Source organism: Pongo abelii, chromosome 2, assembly GCF_028885655.2.
Source record: "Pongo abelii isolate AG06213 chromosome 2, NHGRI_mPonAbe1-v2.0_pri, whole genome shotgun sequence".
NCBI lineage: Eukaryota > Metazoa > Chordata > Mammalia > Primates > Hominidae > Pongo > Pongo abelii.
Genome location: NC_085928.1, coordinates 14,843,615 through 14,859,943, shown reverse-complemented (window position 1 = coordinate 14,859,943; position 16,329 = coordinate 14,843,615). Strand labels below are relative to the sequence as shown.

General features: G+C 40.1%; 1 protein-coding gene across 7 annotated transcripts in view; it reads left to right on the top strand.

Moving 5' to 3' along the window:
* The first annotated feature begins 11,320 nt into the window (after nt 1-11,320).
* The window catches only part of SEC22A (SEC22 homolog A, vesicle trafficking protein), a 70,261-nt gene continuing 65,252 nt past the window's right edge, over nt 11,321-16,329 (top strand). For 2 of the 7 annotated variants that reach the window (XM_054551391.2, XM_009238462.3), the window contains exons 1-2: nt 11,321-11,443; nt 14,155-14,252. The gene's annotated coding sequence lies outside the window, so the exon portion shown is untranslated. Of the gene's footprint in view, nt 11,581-14,154; nt 14,253-16,329 lie in introns of all 7 variants that reach the window. The other 5 variants (XM_009238463.4, XM_063721726.1, XM_063721727.1 and 2 more) reach the window with 5 other exon arrangements.

Below are 16,329 nucleotides of genomic sequence, written 5' to 3'. Positions count from 1 at the left end.
CAACATGGTGAAACCCCGTCTCTACTAAAAATATAAAAATTAGCCAGGCATGGTGGCTCATGCCTGTAATCCCAGCTAGTCACGAGGCTGAGGCAGGAGAATCACTTGAACCTGGGAGGCGGAGGTTGCGGTGAGCCGAGATTGCACCACTGCACTCCATCCTGGGTGACAGAGCGAGACTCCGTCTCAAAAAAAAAATCGTTTAAGACAGTATGTAATTTTATATAAACAGGCTTTTGCAACTCTCATTCTCAGCCCATGCCCCGCACTGCATCAGGTGAAACTGATGCAACCTTCTGGGTTTCTCTTCTTGTTTTGGGAGGTGTTTTCCTATGAACAACATTTCCCTCTAATTATGAAAAAGAATTTTTTTTTTTTTTTTTTTTTTTAGACACAGTCTTGCTCTATTGCTCTATTGCCCAGACCAGAGTGCTCTTGGCTCACTGCAACCTCTGCCTCCTGGGTTCAAGTAATTCTCCTTGCCTTATCCTCCCGAATAGCTGGGGTTACAGGTGCCCACTACCACACCTGGCTGATTGTATTTTTAGTAGAGACAGGGTTTCACCATATTGGCCAAACTGGTCTCGAACTCCTGACCTCAGGTAATCTGCCTGCCTTGGCCTCCCAAAGTGCTGGGATTACAGGCATGAGCCACTGAGCCTGGCCAAGAATATCTATTTATTATTGAAAATGTGTAAAATACAGAAAAGTAAAAAAAAAGAAAAAGAAAAAGAAAAAAAAACACTTATGTTACTCTGAGATAAATTGTACATATATTTTGCTGTATTGTCTTCCAGTCTTTTTTCCATATATTTGAAAAGATTAAAAATCTATAGCATTATATACTGATTTTCCACTTAGCATTTTATTATGTGCATTTTCCTATTATTGCCAGTTTTTGGCAATTTTCATACTTATAAAATATACTATATTATGATGTCACATCCGTTATTTAATATTGAACATTTTGGTGGTTTCTAACTTTTCGCTATTATAAACTGTATGTATGTATGTATGTAGATAGATATTTCATTGCGTCTCTGATTATTTCATCAGAATACATTTATAGAAAAGAAGGGCAGGAGTTCGAGACCAGCCTGGGCAACATGGTGAAATCCCATGTCTACTAAAAATACAAAAAATTAGCCGAGCATTGTGGCGCACAGTTGTAATGCAAGCTACTTGGGAGGCTGAGGCATGAGAATCGCTTGAACCCACGAGGTGGAGGTTGCAGTGAGCAGAGATCACACTACTGCTCTCTAGCCTGGGTGACACAGCAAGACTCTGTCTCAAAAAAAAAGAAAAGAAAAGAAGGAGATATGTACAATTGCCATGAATATATATATAGTTTTTTTTTTTTTTTTTTTTGGAGACAGGGTCTCACCCTGTCACCCAGGCTGGAATGCAGTGGAGCAATCATAGCTCACTGCAGCCTTAAACTCCTGGGCTCAGGCAATCCTCCTGCCTTGGCCTCCCACATTGCTGAGATTACAGGTGTGAGCCACTGTGCTAGCCTGACATGAATATTTTAAAGACTCTCAATACACATTGTTAAATTAGCTCCTAGAATGGCTGAATTAATTTGTACTTGTACCAGAAAAGGATTAGACTGAATGAAGCTTTGGCCATCCTACTCTTACTAATGGTTTTATTTTTAATTTGATAAATAATGAAAGGAAACTTTGGCCTATTTCACAGGTAAAAATGAAAAGTTTTTAAACGTATTTATTTGATTTTTAGTGTAGTCAAAAAATTTTAAATATATTTTATTCATTTGTGGTTTTAAAAAGAACATTTACTTCCATAGTCGAAAAGCATTATCATAGTTAACAAAAAAAAAACAATTTCTTAATATTACCTAGTATCTATTTCACAGTTAAATTGCAACAGTTGTCTCAAAAATGTCTTTTCTGGTTTGTTTAAAACAAAAGCCAACCCAAGACTGTGCATTGCACCTGGTTGTTATGTCTCCTGAGATTCTTTTAATCTATGGTTTCTTTCTGTTTTTTTTTTTTTCTCTCTCCATACACTGACTTATTGAAGTTGCCTGCAGAATGTTTTATTTTTCAGGATTTTTGTGGTTGCTTGCTTGTAGTACTGTTCAACTTTGTCCTCTATTCCCTGTAACATTTGTAAACGGGGAGCTAGCTGTGAAAATGTGATAGATTAAAGTTAAACATTTTTGGGAGAGATACATAATAGGTGATGTGGTATACTCGTTATTGGGTCACATCAGGAGATTGACTCATGACATCTTGTTGGTCAACGATGAGGGCCACTAAGATTGACTCCTGAATTATGGTAGTGGCAATCTGCTTCCTTCATGCAGGTTTTCTCCTTTGAATCAGAGAGTAATTTCTGTGGTATTCTTTGGCACTATAAGAACGTCCTCCATCCATCTACTATTCATCTAATGACTTTAACACCAATACTTAATTTTTGTCTAAATCACTGTTTTCATTTGGGGTTGAAAATGATTATTTTCTAATTCTATCATTCCTTCTATTATATTTATTTCCCATTTTTTTTTAAAGTAGAGCTTTCCTTTCTCAACTGGAACTACTTGCTTACTCCAAAATGAAATACAACTTCCATTAATACTAGAAAGGCAAGATATTTCATTTTTTCCCCTTTAATTATCATTTAATTGTTTGTTGGCCAGTTATAGTTCTTTTGCAAATTGTTTTCTCAGGCTTGTTGCCTATTTGCAATGGAAGTATTCCTCATTTTCTTATTATATGTGGGCATTCTTTGTCATATATGGCATATATTTCTCTCTATTTGTGGTTGGAATTTTAATTTCATTCTTTTTTTATGTATAGATGTTTTATACTTGTCAATCTGGTCTACTATCTTTTTATTTGTGGTTTCTTCATTGCTTTCATGCTTAGAAACTCTTCTTTATCCCAAAGCCAAATCCATCTTTATTTTCTTATAGCTATCTTATAACTGTTTTATGGTTAATTTTTTAACAATTATAGAATACGCTTATTTTAGAAATACCAATCCAGTCTTCTTATTCCTCTGCTGAAAATCCACTGGTGTCTTCCCATTGCATGCAGGAGAAAAGTCAATCTTGGCAATTTGGCATATCAGCTCTTTGGAGTCTGGCCTTTGTTTTGGCTTCATTTCCTGTCTACATTTCTAGCAATAGCAGGCCACTTAAAGTTCCCTAAATAGTTAGTGCTATGCTTTACAACTATGGATTCTCTTCTCCATGACCTGCCACAGTCTGCCTGATAAGTGATTATTCTTCCTGTAATTCTCAAATATCACCTCTTTTTGTAAAATGTGTTCCATGTTTCTCTCTAGCTCTGTCCCTTTGGAATCCTCCCAGAGCCATTTGGTCAGGTTTTATTGGCATTTATCTCATTTGGCTGCTGTCTTAGTCTATTTGTGCAGCTATTGCAAAATATCTCAGACTGGGTAATTTATAACAACAGAAACTTAGTTCTCACAGTTCTGGAAACTGGGAAGTCCAAGATCAAGGCACCAGCAGGTTTGGTAGCTGGGGAGGGCCTGATCTCTGCTTCCAAGATGGCACCGTGTTGCTGCATCCTCTAGAGGGGACAAATGCTATGTCTTACATGGTGGAAGAGTGGAGGAGCATAAATCCACTCCCTCAATCCCTTTTATGAGGGCCTTCATGATTTGATTACCTCCTAAAGGCCCCACCTCTTAATGCTATTACATTGGCAATTGAGTTTCAACATATGAATTTTGGAGGATACATTCAGACCATAGCAGTTGTCATTGTCTTTATACATGTTTCTCTCCCCATCCTGTGAGTGCCTTAAAGGAGGGACCATATCATATTTACCATTGTCATTGCCCAGCACAGAGAGGATGCACAATGTTTGTTGAATATGTGAATTAATTAAAACACAATGTTGAATAATAAACCATTTATACCACAGTGGAAATGTTATTTCAGAATTTCCAAGATACAGATAAGAAACTTTTCTTTCTGTTTTTTAGAAATATTGCTGTCAAAGATGGTGCTAACCTGAAAGAAAAATAACATAATATAAATATGACACCTATGTGTTAAGGACAGCTCTAGACATACAGTGTTGGAGACAAGGAAACGATGTCATGGTGGCAAAACTAATGACGCAAATGCAGCGTTGAGATATCCCTGCTTCCATCCCAGCCCCCGCCTCTCCAGCCCCTCCTGCTGGCAACTCTTTTCCCCTGGTTCTGTAGCGCTCTGTTCCAAGACTCAGACATAATCCTACCCAAATACACATCTGCTCCTCCCTCCCCTAGCAACTCCACCTGGAGCCTGGCGGTGGAGTTGGGGGCTCCCTCAGACTGGCTGCACAAAGGTGACTTCATAGTCTTAACCATTTATCTCCCGTCACAGTTTAAAAGCCCAGGCTGTCCAGAGAGCTGGCTCACATACCAATAGAGAAATCTCAAAGTGTAAAAAAGACACGGGATGGGGGGAGTGCTAGAAATAATCTTGATTATATATTATGAAAAAGTAACGGTATAAAACAGTGCTGTCCCATAAAAATACAATGTAAGCTACATATGTGATTTTTTCCAGTAGCCATCTTAAAAAAGTAAAAGGAAACAGATAACATTGACCATAATATATTTTAAACTACATATCAAGATATTATCATTTCAACACATACAATCAATATTTTTAAAGTTCTACATTGCTTCAATTTTAAAACTTTATCTTAACTAAAATAAAATTAAAATGATCAAAATTAATAAATTTAGTATTGATACAGTACTACTATCTAATTTACTGTCCATATTCAAATATCATCAGTTGTCCAAATAATGTTCTTTATGGCTATTTCTTCCTCTAGTCTAGGGTCTAATTCAGGATCCTACACTGCATTTAGTTTTCGTGTCTCTTTAGTCTCCTTTAATCTGGAAAATATCCTCAGCCTTTCTTTATCTTTTTAACATTGACATTTTTGAAGGGTATGGGGCCATTTGTTATGAAAAATGTCTTTCATTTAGGGTTACTTTAATGTTTCCATGTGATTATTTTCTGGTTTCGCATTTTTGGTGGGAATCCTATGGAAACAATGTATGTCTGTGATAGACACAGAAATTCCCTGTCTGGGTCCTCCTTCAGGGGAGGACTTGCCACCCAGCTGCAGGGAGAGTCAGCAGGTAGCTTCCAGCTGATAGCTTTTTGTATGTGCTTCACCTTTGGAGAGCTACCTTGTTTGATATCATGCCCATCTTGGGGGAATCCACATCTGGTGACTTTGTGAAGCAAGGATATAAAAGCCTGACCATTCTGATCCGACATAGGACCAAGGGTATCAGACATTTAAGATATATGGAGAAAAGAGTAAGTAGAGGATAATGTATCAGATGGCTTTTTTTTTTTCTTTGACACAGAGTCTCACTCTACTGCCCACACTGGAGTGCAGTGGCACCATCTCGACTCACTGCAGCCTCCACCTCCCAGGTTCAAGTGATTCTCCTGCCTCAGCCTCCCAAGTAGCTGGGATTACAGGTGCCCGCCATGCCCAGCTAATTTTTTGTGTGTTTTTAGTAGAGACAGGGTTTCACCATGTTGGTCAGGCTGGTCTCAAACTCCTGACCTCAGGTGATCTACGCTCAGCCTCCCAAAGTGCTGAGATTACAGGCGTGAGCCACCCCGCCCAGCCCTAATATGTATCTTTAACTTATCATGTTCTACCTTCAAATACAGTTACACCACTTCATGTATGGTGTAAAAATCTTGTAACAGTATATATTCATTCCCCTTTCCCTTACAATATCATTAACATGTTTTACTTCTTCGTTTGTTATAAACATTTTTATTTTTGTTACAAAACAAACAATTTGTTACCACTTTTGCTTTACGTGGTTAATTATATACATTTTCAAAAGAGGAAAAGTTTTATATTAATTCATATAGTCACATTTTCTGATACTTTTTGTTCCTTTTGTGTGAATTTGAGTTTCTTTTTTTCTTTTTTCTTTTCTTTTTTTTTTTTTTTTTTGATACGGAATCTCGCTCTGTCGCCCAGGCTGGAGTGCAGTGGCGCAAGCTCTGCTCACTGCAAGCTCCGCCTCCCGGGTTCATGCCATTCTCCTGCTTCAGCCTCCAGAGTAGCTGGGGCTACAGACGCCTGCCACCACGCCCAGCTAATTTTTTGCATTTTTAGTAGAGACGGGGTTTCACCATGTTAGCCAGGATGGTCTCGATCTCCTGACCTCGAGATCCGCCTGCCTCGGCCTCCCAAAGTGAATTTGGGTTTCTATGTGGAATCATTTTCATTCAATCTGAAGAACTTTCTTCAACATTTATTATAATTCAGGTATGCTAGCAACAAATTCTCTCATCTTTTGTTTACCTAAAAATATCATAATTTCACTTTTCTTTCTTTTTTTTTTTTTTCTCACACAGAGTCTTTGTCTGTCACCCAGGCTGGCATGAAGTGGCACAATCCTGGCACACTTCAGACTCAACCCACAGGCTCAAGCAATCCTTCCACCTCAGCCTCCTGAGTAGCTGGGACTACAAGCACGTGCCATCATGCTTGGCTAATTTTTTTTTTTTTAATTTTTTTGTAGAGACGAAGTCTCACTATCTTCCCTATGCTGGTCTTGAACTCCTGGACTCAAGCAATCCTCCCATCTTGGCTTCCCAAAGTTCTGAGATTATAGGCATGAGCCACCAAGCCTGGCCACACTTTCATTTTTTGAAAGAATTTTTCCTAGATATAGAATTCAAAGTTGACAGAGTTTTTACTTTCAGGACTTTAACATTTTTATTTCATTATATTTTGTCTTTCTTTCTTTCTTTCTGAGATGAAGTGTGAAGTCAGTAGTACCTCTTATCTTTGTTCTATATACACAAGGTGGATTCAATGTTTCCCTGGTTGCTTCTAATATTTTCTTTTGATCATTGGTTTTCAGTAGTTTGAGTGTAACATGCCTTGGTGTAGCTTTTTTTGGTGTTTATCCTGTTTGCTTTCTTTCTTTCTTTCTTTCTTTCTTTCTTTCTTTCTTTCTTTCTTTCTTTCTTTCTTTTCTTCCTTTTTTTTGATAGCATCTTGCACTGTCACCCAGGCTGGAGTGCAGTGGTGTGATCTCGGCTCACTGCAACCTCTGCCTCCCGGGTTTAGGCGATTCTCCTGCCTCAGCCTCCTGAGTAGCTGGGATTACAGGCACGCACCATCCTGCCTGGCTAATTTTTGTATATATACATTTTTTTTAAGACGAAATTTCACCCTGTCACCCAGGCTGGAGTGCAATGGCGTGATCTCGACTCACTGCAATCTTTGCCTCCCAGGTTTAAGAGATTCTTCTGTCTCAGCCTCCCGAGTAGCTGGGATTACAGGCATGCACCACCATGCCCAGCTAATTTTTATATTTTTGGTAGAGACAAAGGTTTCACCATGTTGGCCAAGCTGGTCTCGAACTCCTGGCCTCAGGTGACCCGCCCACCTTGGTCTCCCAAAGTGCTGGGAATACAGGTATGAGCCACTGTGCCTGGCCTAGTTTATTTTCTTGAATCTATGGGTTTATATTTGTTATCAAATTTTGGAAAATTTTGGCCATTATTACTTCAAATATTTTGTATCACCTCTCCTTTCTTTCTGAGTCTCTGATTATACATGTTAGATAACTTTGTATTAACCATAGGTCACCAAGGCTCTGTTCATTTTATTTTAAACTTTTTTTCCGCTCTGCACTTTAATGAGATAATTATTTTTCACTGTTACTTTGTTTACTGATCTTTTCTTCAGCAGTTAATCTGCTGTTAAGCCCATAGAGCAAAATTACCAATTCAGATATTGTAGTTTTCTGCTCTAGAAGCTTGATTTGGTTCTTTTTATGGTTTTCATTTATCACATTATTTATGTTTCTTTAAATTCTTGGCCATATTTATAATAGCTTCTTTAAAGTTCTTATCTTACCTGCTTGTAACTCCAGTGTGCTGATGCCCTCTAAAACTAAAAAAAAAAAAAAAAAAAAAAATTTAAAGAAGAAAAGTGAAGTTCTTATCTGCTTTGAAAACTAATTTCATCCTTGTCATTTCTGGGTCTGTTTCTATTGACTGATTTTTCTCCCATTTGTGACTCATGTTTCAATGCTTCTTCACATGTGTAGTAATTTTTTATTGGACACTAGGCATTGCATATATTACATGGTTAAGTAACCTGAATTTTGTTGTCTTTCTTTAAAGACTGTTAAGTTTCATTCAAGAAAGCAGTTAATTTACTTGCAAATCAGTTTTTTCAGCTTTGTTCGAGTGGGTCTAGAATTGTCTTTACTATTGGGCTAATTTAGCTTTAAAGTGTGGCCTTTTTAGGGTCTCTTTACCAAATGCTTCAGGTTTTAATAAGATTTAATAAGATTTCCCATTCTAATCAGTCAGAGCCTAAATGTTTCCAAACTCTATTCAAGTTCTTGTAGCTGTTCAGCTTAAATTTCCCCAGTAATTGTTATTTACCAGCTTCATACAGTCTATCCTTAAAGTTATACCAAAGATTCACAGGAATCCTTATGTATATTTCTGGAGCTCTTTGTCTGGCACTCTGCCCCACAAATATCATTTGCCTCAATCTCTATTAATTCCAATTTCTGTGTCCTCAACAAACCCTGCTTGGCTTTCTTCTATCCTGCGCTTACCTCCAGAAAGAAATCTGTGGATATTCTGGGGACTCATCTTGTTTGTTTTCCTTCCTTCCAAGATCACAATTTTACTATGCCAATTGTCCAATGCCTGGAAACACTTGTTTCATAGATTTGGTCCAGTTTTCTATTACTTGTAGTGGGAGGTTTAGTCTGGTATCACTTACTTATTCATGGCTGGATTGCCCTTAACATTTGGAAAAACATAAACTTTCTATTCAATAGTAAAATACATACTGGAAAATTTCATAAATATAGAATACAGCTTGATGAATTTTCTTTCCTTTTTCTTTTCCTTTTTTTTTTTTTTTGACACAGGGTTTCACTTTGTTGCTCAGGCTGGAGTGCAGTGGCACAAACATGGCTCACTGCAATATTGACCTCCAGGACTCAAGCAATCCTCCCACCTCAGCCCCACAAGTAGCTGGGACTATAGGCGTGCACCACCATGCCTTGCTAATTTTCAGAGAGGGTTTGGCCATGTTGCCCAGGCTGGTCTTGAACTCCTGAGCTCAAGCAATCTGCCTGCCTCGGCCTCCCAAAGTGCTGTGTTGGGATTACAGGTGTGAGCGAGCCACCATATCCAGTCCAGTGAATTTTCATTAATTGAAAACACCATGTAATCAACACCTGGATCAATAAGAACATTACTAGATCTCCAGTAGCCCCTTATTGCTCCTTTCTAATTATTAACACTAATAATTACAACTTATTGGTTACCCTTGGGTAACCAATATTTTACTTCTATTACCTTATATGATTTTTTATTTTGAATATTATGTAAATTGAATCATATAGTAATGATTTTTTGTGTCTGACTTATTTCACTCAATTTTTATGATTGTGAAATTCATGCATGCTTTGCATATGGTTGTAGATTATTGTCTTTCCTGTATAGTATTCTATTATGTGAATATTCTTCTTCCTTTTTTTTTTTTTTGAGAAGGAGTCTTGCTCTGTTGCCTAGGCTGGAGTTCAGCGGCATGATCTTGGCTCACTGCAACCTCTGCCTCCCAGTTTAAGCAATTCTCCTACCTCAGCCTCCCAAGTAGCTGGGATTACAGATGCCTACAACCATGCCTGGCAAATTTTTTTTTGTATTTTAGTTGTGATGGGGTTTCACCATGTTGGCCAGGCTGGGCTCAAACTCCCAACCTCAAGTGATCCACCCCCCGCCCCCCCTCGGCCTCCCAAAGTGCTGGGATTACAGGTGTGAGCCATCACGCCCAGTCAGAATATTCTAAAGTTTATTCATTTCATGAACATTCTTATACATATGTTTTCTGGTGAATATATGAATACATTTATGTTGAGTATATATCTAGGACAAAATTTATGTTAGTTCAGGCCTTTCTTCTGAACTGTAGACCTACATATCCAAATCTACTTGACATCTCCATTTATAGGCATTTCAAATTTAACATATTCCAAACCATTTGCTCCTCTTTCTGTGTTCCATGAGTCAGTAAATAGCTTCTTAATCCATCTAGTTACTTAAGGAGTCATCCTTAATATTCCTCTTTCTTGACCCTTCCCGGCAAACCAATCCGTTATGAAGTCCCTTGGATACCATTTCTAATTTATACATATCTTAAAATTATCTACCTCTTTCTGTCTCTAACTCCCATTACACTAGTTCAAGCCACCATCATTTCTGGCTTTGCCTGATGCAACTGCCTCCAAATGGCCTTCTAGCAGCCCTTCTTGCCCTCTTCCAAACTATTCTCCACAAACAGCCTGAGTGATTCTTAAATATGCAAATAGGATCCTACTTAATAGTCTTTTATTAGCTGCCCATTGACCTTGGGCTGAGACGAGACAAGGGCCAGACCATGCTGGCTCTTATTGGCCACATTACAGATTTCAGGCTGTATTTTGGAAGATATCTTAAGGTCAACGGGCAAAGTTTCTCCTTGCTCCCCACACTCCATCCACACTGACTTCCTTTTAGTTCCTAGAGCACACGAAGTTCTTTCATGCCCGAACAACCTCACACATAATATTTCCTTGGCGGGGAACATTCTCTAAGGCTCTTTAATATGCCTGCAGCTTAAAAGGCACTTATTCAGAGGTCTCTTCCCTGACAGTCCAAAGTTAATTGATCATTGCACCCACTAATTTTCCCTCCCAATACTGACAATTTATAATTCTGTAACTATTTATGCTTTAATGTCTCTTGCTCCGATTACTCCTTAAATTCCATCAAGTGTTATGTCCACTCCTGTAACCCCGTGCTTAACACGGTGCTTGGCACATGGTAAACAGTCAGGAAATGCCTGTTTAATAATGCATGACCGATGCGAAGGCTGGAAGGGGTCGCAGGGTCAGCATCTGGCACTTCTCTGCCATGGTTAGTTTCCTTTTTGTGTGTGGGAACAGACGGGGCCAGGTCTTCTCCTTGCTCACCCAGAGGGGGCTTTTCTTCCTGTTCCCTTCATAAGTGTCTGCTGTAGGGCCGCGTGTGAAAGACAAAATGCCTGCAGATACAGGGCGGCGAGCGGAAGAGATTGGCCCTATTTCTGAAGTCCACGTAGTTCTGTCATCAGAGGACTCTGTATTTTTCTGGCGCAGGTGCGAGAGAAGCTGCCAATCTCTCCTGGAGCGGGTGGAACTAAAGAGGGCCCCGGGAGCTGGAGGCTTGTTGTGTCCTTCCTGCAGAACCTGATTGGCCTGGGCGAGCTGAGGGAACGGGGGCGTGGTTTGATTCCGCGGGCGCGAGCCACGTTGGACGCGCCGCAGCCCAGCCGAAAGGTCCCTCCCAGGCCCCACAATGCACTGCTGGGCGCGTCACTCGGAGCGGCGGGTCCCGTCTCGACAGGTACTCCCCGGCCCCTCCCAGTCCTCTTCTTCCTTTCTTAGGGGTCGTTCGAATCCCTGCCGGCCTCTCCCCTCCCTCTCCCTGCCTCTCGCCACAGCCTCGGCCTTCGCCCTCGGGACTGAAGACCTACCCCACAGGCAGGAGCCAAGTCTGTGCCTTTGGGGTGGGAGTCGGGGCCGCGGAGCTCTGGAGGGACGGGCAAGCGGGGACCCCGTCCCCTTCGACTTGAGGGTTCTCTGGGGCCAGGCGGGCGGCGGTTGCCCCTCGTCTGAGCCGCCTAGGGTATTGGGCAGCCAGGGAAGGAGTGTCTGAAGGGGAGGGACAGTCGCACTTGGCTGTCAGCATGGTGGTGGGGATTCCCTGGCGCCCAGGTGTCAGAAACACGGTGATCTACCTGTGTAGGTGGCCCACGAGAGCTTGAGGTGGCATTTCCTATTTCTTTTAGGCAGAATGGGACTTGAACCAGTGTCTTACTTCACTTCTTGTGGGGATGGAGTGAGCACTGAGCCCAGATATTTGCCCGCGTTGGCTCACGGAAGTCTCTTGAGACCCTGTCTCAAGAGTCACTTTGGGAACGATGTGGCAGAAGGGAGACCTGAGCAATTGGCTTGGCAAGTGGAGGAGGCTTCAAAAAGAAAAGGACAAGCCCCAGCTGGCTTGAATCTCTCTGTCAGTGAAGACAGCTTAAGATAGTTTTTCTCCTGCTGCTTAGTTTCCTGGATCATCCACCTGGGGCAGGGGGCGAGCTTGAGAACCAGTCCCTCCTATGCCTATTCAGCCAAGGCAAAGCCTAGCCCAGAGCAAAAGTGTCAGCCACCAGACTGGAGATGTTGGGATCTTCAGTCAGGGAAACAGCCACTTTTCAAACTCTGAATCACTTTCCATGTTGTTGATATTTGCTTACATGCTAAGATTGTAAGGAATCAGGCAATGCCTTAAACGGTACCTACAATTTCTGATATATTAAGATTCATTCAGTATTTGACTCTGACACCTGTGACCATATCCTAAAGTAATGGGACATTAGGGTATTTCCTATGTTGAAAACCATCACATCTGTTTAGTGCCTTTTTTGTTGTTGTTGCGTGCAACTGGTTAAAATCGAAGTATATCTTATGTTGGTATATGAAAGAGGCCCAGGTCTTATCACAGGGGTGCCTGTGACCTTCATTGAGTGTCTCACAGAGTTGTTAGAATTGGGCCTGAGTTTAAATCCCTACTTTGTCACCTACTAGTTTAGGGATTAAAAAAAATTCCTTAAGCTTTCTGGGCTTGAATTTCCTCAAAGGTAAAATGGAACTAATGATACCTACCTCGCAGGTTTTTGGAAGGCTTAAATGAGGTAATGTGTATAAAGTGCGTGGTCCATGGAGAGTAATCAATAAATAATATAGCAAATATTTAATGTAGTGCTTTTAGCATGTTACAAGGCAATGTTTCAGGCCCTTTACATGATCCTACGAGATAGATACTATTGTCATCTTTAAAACAAGCCTGTGAGATAGATACTACTAGTAGCCACAATATATAGACGTGGAAATTGAGATATAGAAAGGCAAAGCTTGCCCAAATTTACATGGCTGGTACATGGTGGAGCCAGGATTAGAACCCAGGCAGCAAGTGAATAGCTGGTTTCTATATCCCTGGTTTCTTGCCTCTTGTTGGTTTTGGGAGACTGATGAAGCATAGTGATGTAGAAATACTAGAAACTTAGACCAAAGTACCATTTCTGCTATATACTAGCAGTGTGACATTGAGAAAGTGAGCCTTAGTTTCCTCCTCTGTAAAATGGTGGTTCTACCTACCCAACTGTGAACTATGTGGCACTATAAAAATGTTGGGATTGACACATTTGAGCATGTATTGGGGGCCCTGTCCTAGATGTGGGTAAAATCTGTTGTGAAGCCTGAGGTCTTATACATACTGTGCAGTGCAAGCACCCATAATAGGAATGTCAAACACTGCTGGTGAGGTAGAAAGCATAGGCAAAATGGCAAAAATTCCATCCTCTTTATCACCCAATTTATCCCCCACCCTCACCGAGCACTTTTAATAAAATAATATGTACCATATTGGTATTGTTTCCCAAACTTTGGTACTGTCACATATGCAAGATAATTTGATAAGCAAATGAACATTAAAAAATTCTCCCAAAATTTTCACACACATACATATTTGAATGAAACAAGTTCATTTAATTTAAATTAGGAGAAAAACTTAACATCTCAAAACTGATTTCACAGATATAATTGCTAAAAAATAAAGGACAAGAAAAGTAAGTCAATTCAAAGGCCAATATTAGGTAAATAGTACAGGTGGATGAAGATAATTCTGAAAGTGGTACTTGGATGATTGAAGACTGGGAAGTTATGAACTAAAATAAATATGAGTGCTTTTGCCCCCAGTATAAAATGTTTTTATCTTAAAAGTGGCATTTGTGAAAGCATTTGGTTAGAACATATATACAAAATCCACTTACATGTTGGGCTTTGTTTATTACCTTTTGAGAGATACCTTCCTGAGACATTGAGCCCATAGTCATTACCCCCACAAGGTTCTGAAGAAGAGGGGTGTCTTGTTATCTTGGGTCCAAGAACTTGCAAACCACTACTATAGTAGTTTGGCATTGTGGGAATTTATTTTCCTCAGCCTTTATATAAAAGTTTACCCAGATTTACCTAGATTCTAACTTGTGCTTTTTCCTCCAACAGTTGCTGATGGGGAGAGGAAAAAATAGCCACTGTTAAGGTTCCCTATGAGTTAACTGCTGCTGTACAAAGGCAGGTGTAATATTTTCTCTGTATTAAAGGTGAGGAGAAATGGCCCAGTGCCCTAAACATTTATCTATGGCCCTGATAAGCTAAAAACTCCTAAATCTTCTCATGCAGTTGTTGTAATCTCTTGCTTTCCGCAGTTCCACTGGTTCTTCCCTGGGATTTTCCCAACCACAACCCTCCTTAGACCTTAAAGATACTTTAACCTAGCTTAGGCCTGACATGGACAGATTTCCTTTTCTGCTAGCACAGTCCAGATAAGATTAGTTTAAAAAAAACAACAAACTATATTATGAATCCGTGGTAAAAAGAAAAAAAGTAGGGGTATGTTTATTGAATTGATGGAGAGACAGCTTAGCCTAAGGTGATTGGAATCTGTCTACAAATTAGTTAAGCCTGACGTTGATCATTGAACATTCATCCCCGTTTGTCAGGCTTAAATTCAAGTGGTTTGGATGCTGAATCAAATTACTGTGGTAGAAAGAGGTTTCATTTTTTCCCTAAGAAAAATCTTATCTATGGATAAGTAGAAACAATTCTCTGACAACCTTGTAATAATTTTGACAGGGAATGTAACTGCTGTGTTCTGCTTTTGGTTAAAGGCTGAAGTACGTATTAGGAAAATTTGAGGCTGGGCGCAGTGGCTCATACCTGTAATCCCAGCACTTTGGGAGGCCGAGGCAGGTGGATCACTTGAGGTCAGAATTTGAGACCAGCCTGGCCAACACAGTTAAATCCCATCTCTACTAAAAATATAAAAATTAGCCAGGCGTGGTGGCGAGCACCTGTAATCCCAGCTACTTGGGAGGATGAGGCAGGGGAATCGCTTGAACCCAGGAGGCAGAGATTGCAGTGAGCCATTGCACTCCAGCCTGGGCGACAGAGTGAGACCCTGTCTCAAAACAAAACAAAACAAAAAACAACAACAAAAAGGAGTATTTGAAATGTAAGTTTGTCCAACTTTAGTTTTCCAGTTAGTGAAGTGGTGGGCAACACACCTGCATTGTTTGCTCTTTTCATCTGAGTTTCTCTAATTGAGGAGTGATGTTTCTTGATAGTAGGAGTCTTCATTCCTGCTATCTGGCATAATTCATGGGACACATTAGATATTCAGTAAATGTTTGGTAAATGAATGGAACTTACAAATTGTATTCTTTTTACAGTATGTGTTTTAGAAAGTATGGATCATGTATTTATTGATCTGTCCTCCAAGTCACTAAAGAATAACTTTGAAGACTACATGAAATTTGGCAACCTATTAATAAAGTCTATTCATAATATTTCTATTAGGATCCTAGAGAGGCCGGACATAAAATAATACAGTCTACTTTTATTTTACTTTTTGAGACAGGATCTGTCTCATTACCCAGGTTGGAGTGCAGTGGCACAATCGTAGCTCACCGTTGCCTCGAACTCCTGGGCCTGCTTCAGCCTCCCCAAAGCAAGGACTATAGGCGTGTGCCACCATGCCCAGCTGATTTTTAAATTTTTTTGTAGAGACAGAGTCTCACCATGTTGTCTAGGTTGGTCTTGAACTCCTGGCCTCAAGCAGTGTTGGGATTATAGATATAAGCCATGGCACCCAACCCAACTACTTTTAAATACTAAAATGTGGGTATTTAGAACTGTAAGTTACAACTCACCCTCAAATTAATTCCCAGAATGGTTGTGTTGCAGTGTACTTCTGGAAAGACAAAAGTTTTATAGTTAAATAATAAATGCTTAAGGGTATAAAGTAAGACATTTTCCTACTTTCTTAGGCTAAATGTTACAATTGTGATTTAATAATTAAATAAAACATGGTAAAAAAAATTTGAAGAGGAGTTTTTAGTATAGATATCTCTTCAGGGATCCCAGCTTTTTCATGCTACTGCTTTTAGGAGAGAAAAAAACTAGATGAGTGGAAAAAAACACCGATTGGGATATGTCACACTGGGACTTTAGTTTCAAGATTCCACTGTAGTAAAAAGACTAATTTGCTTTTGGATATTTTTCTCTTTAAATGAATGGAGGGGCTGGGTGTGGTAGCTGATGCCTGTAATCCCAGTACTTTGGGAGGCTGAGGCGGACAGATCACTTTCAGGCCAGGAGTTTGAGACCAGCCTGGCCAAC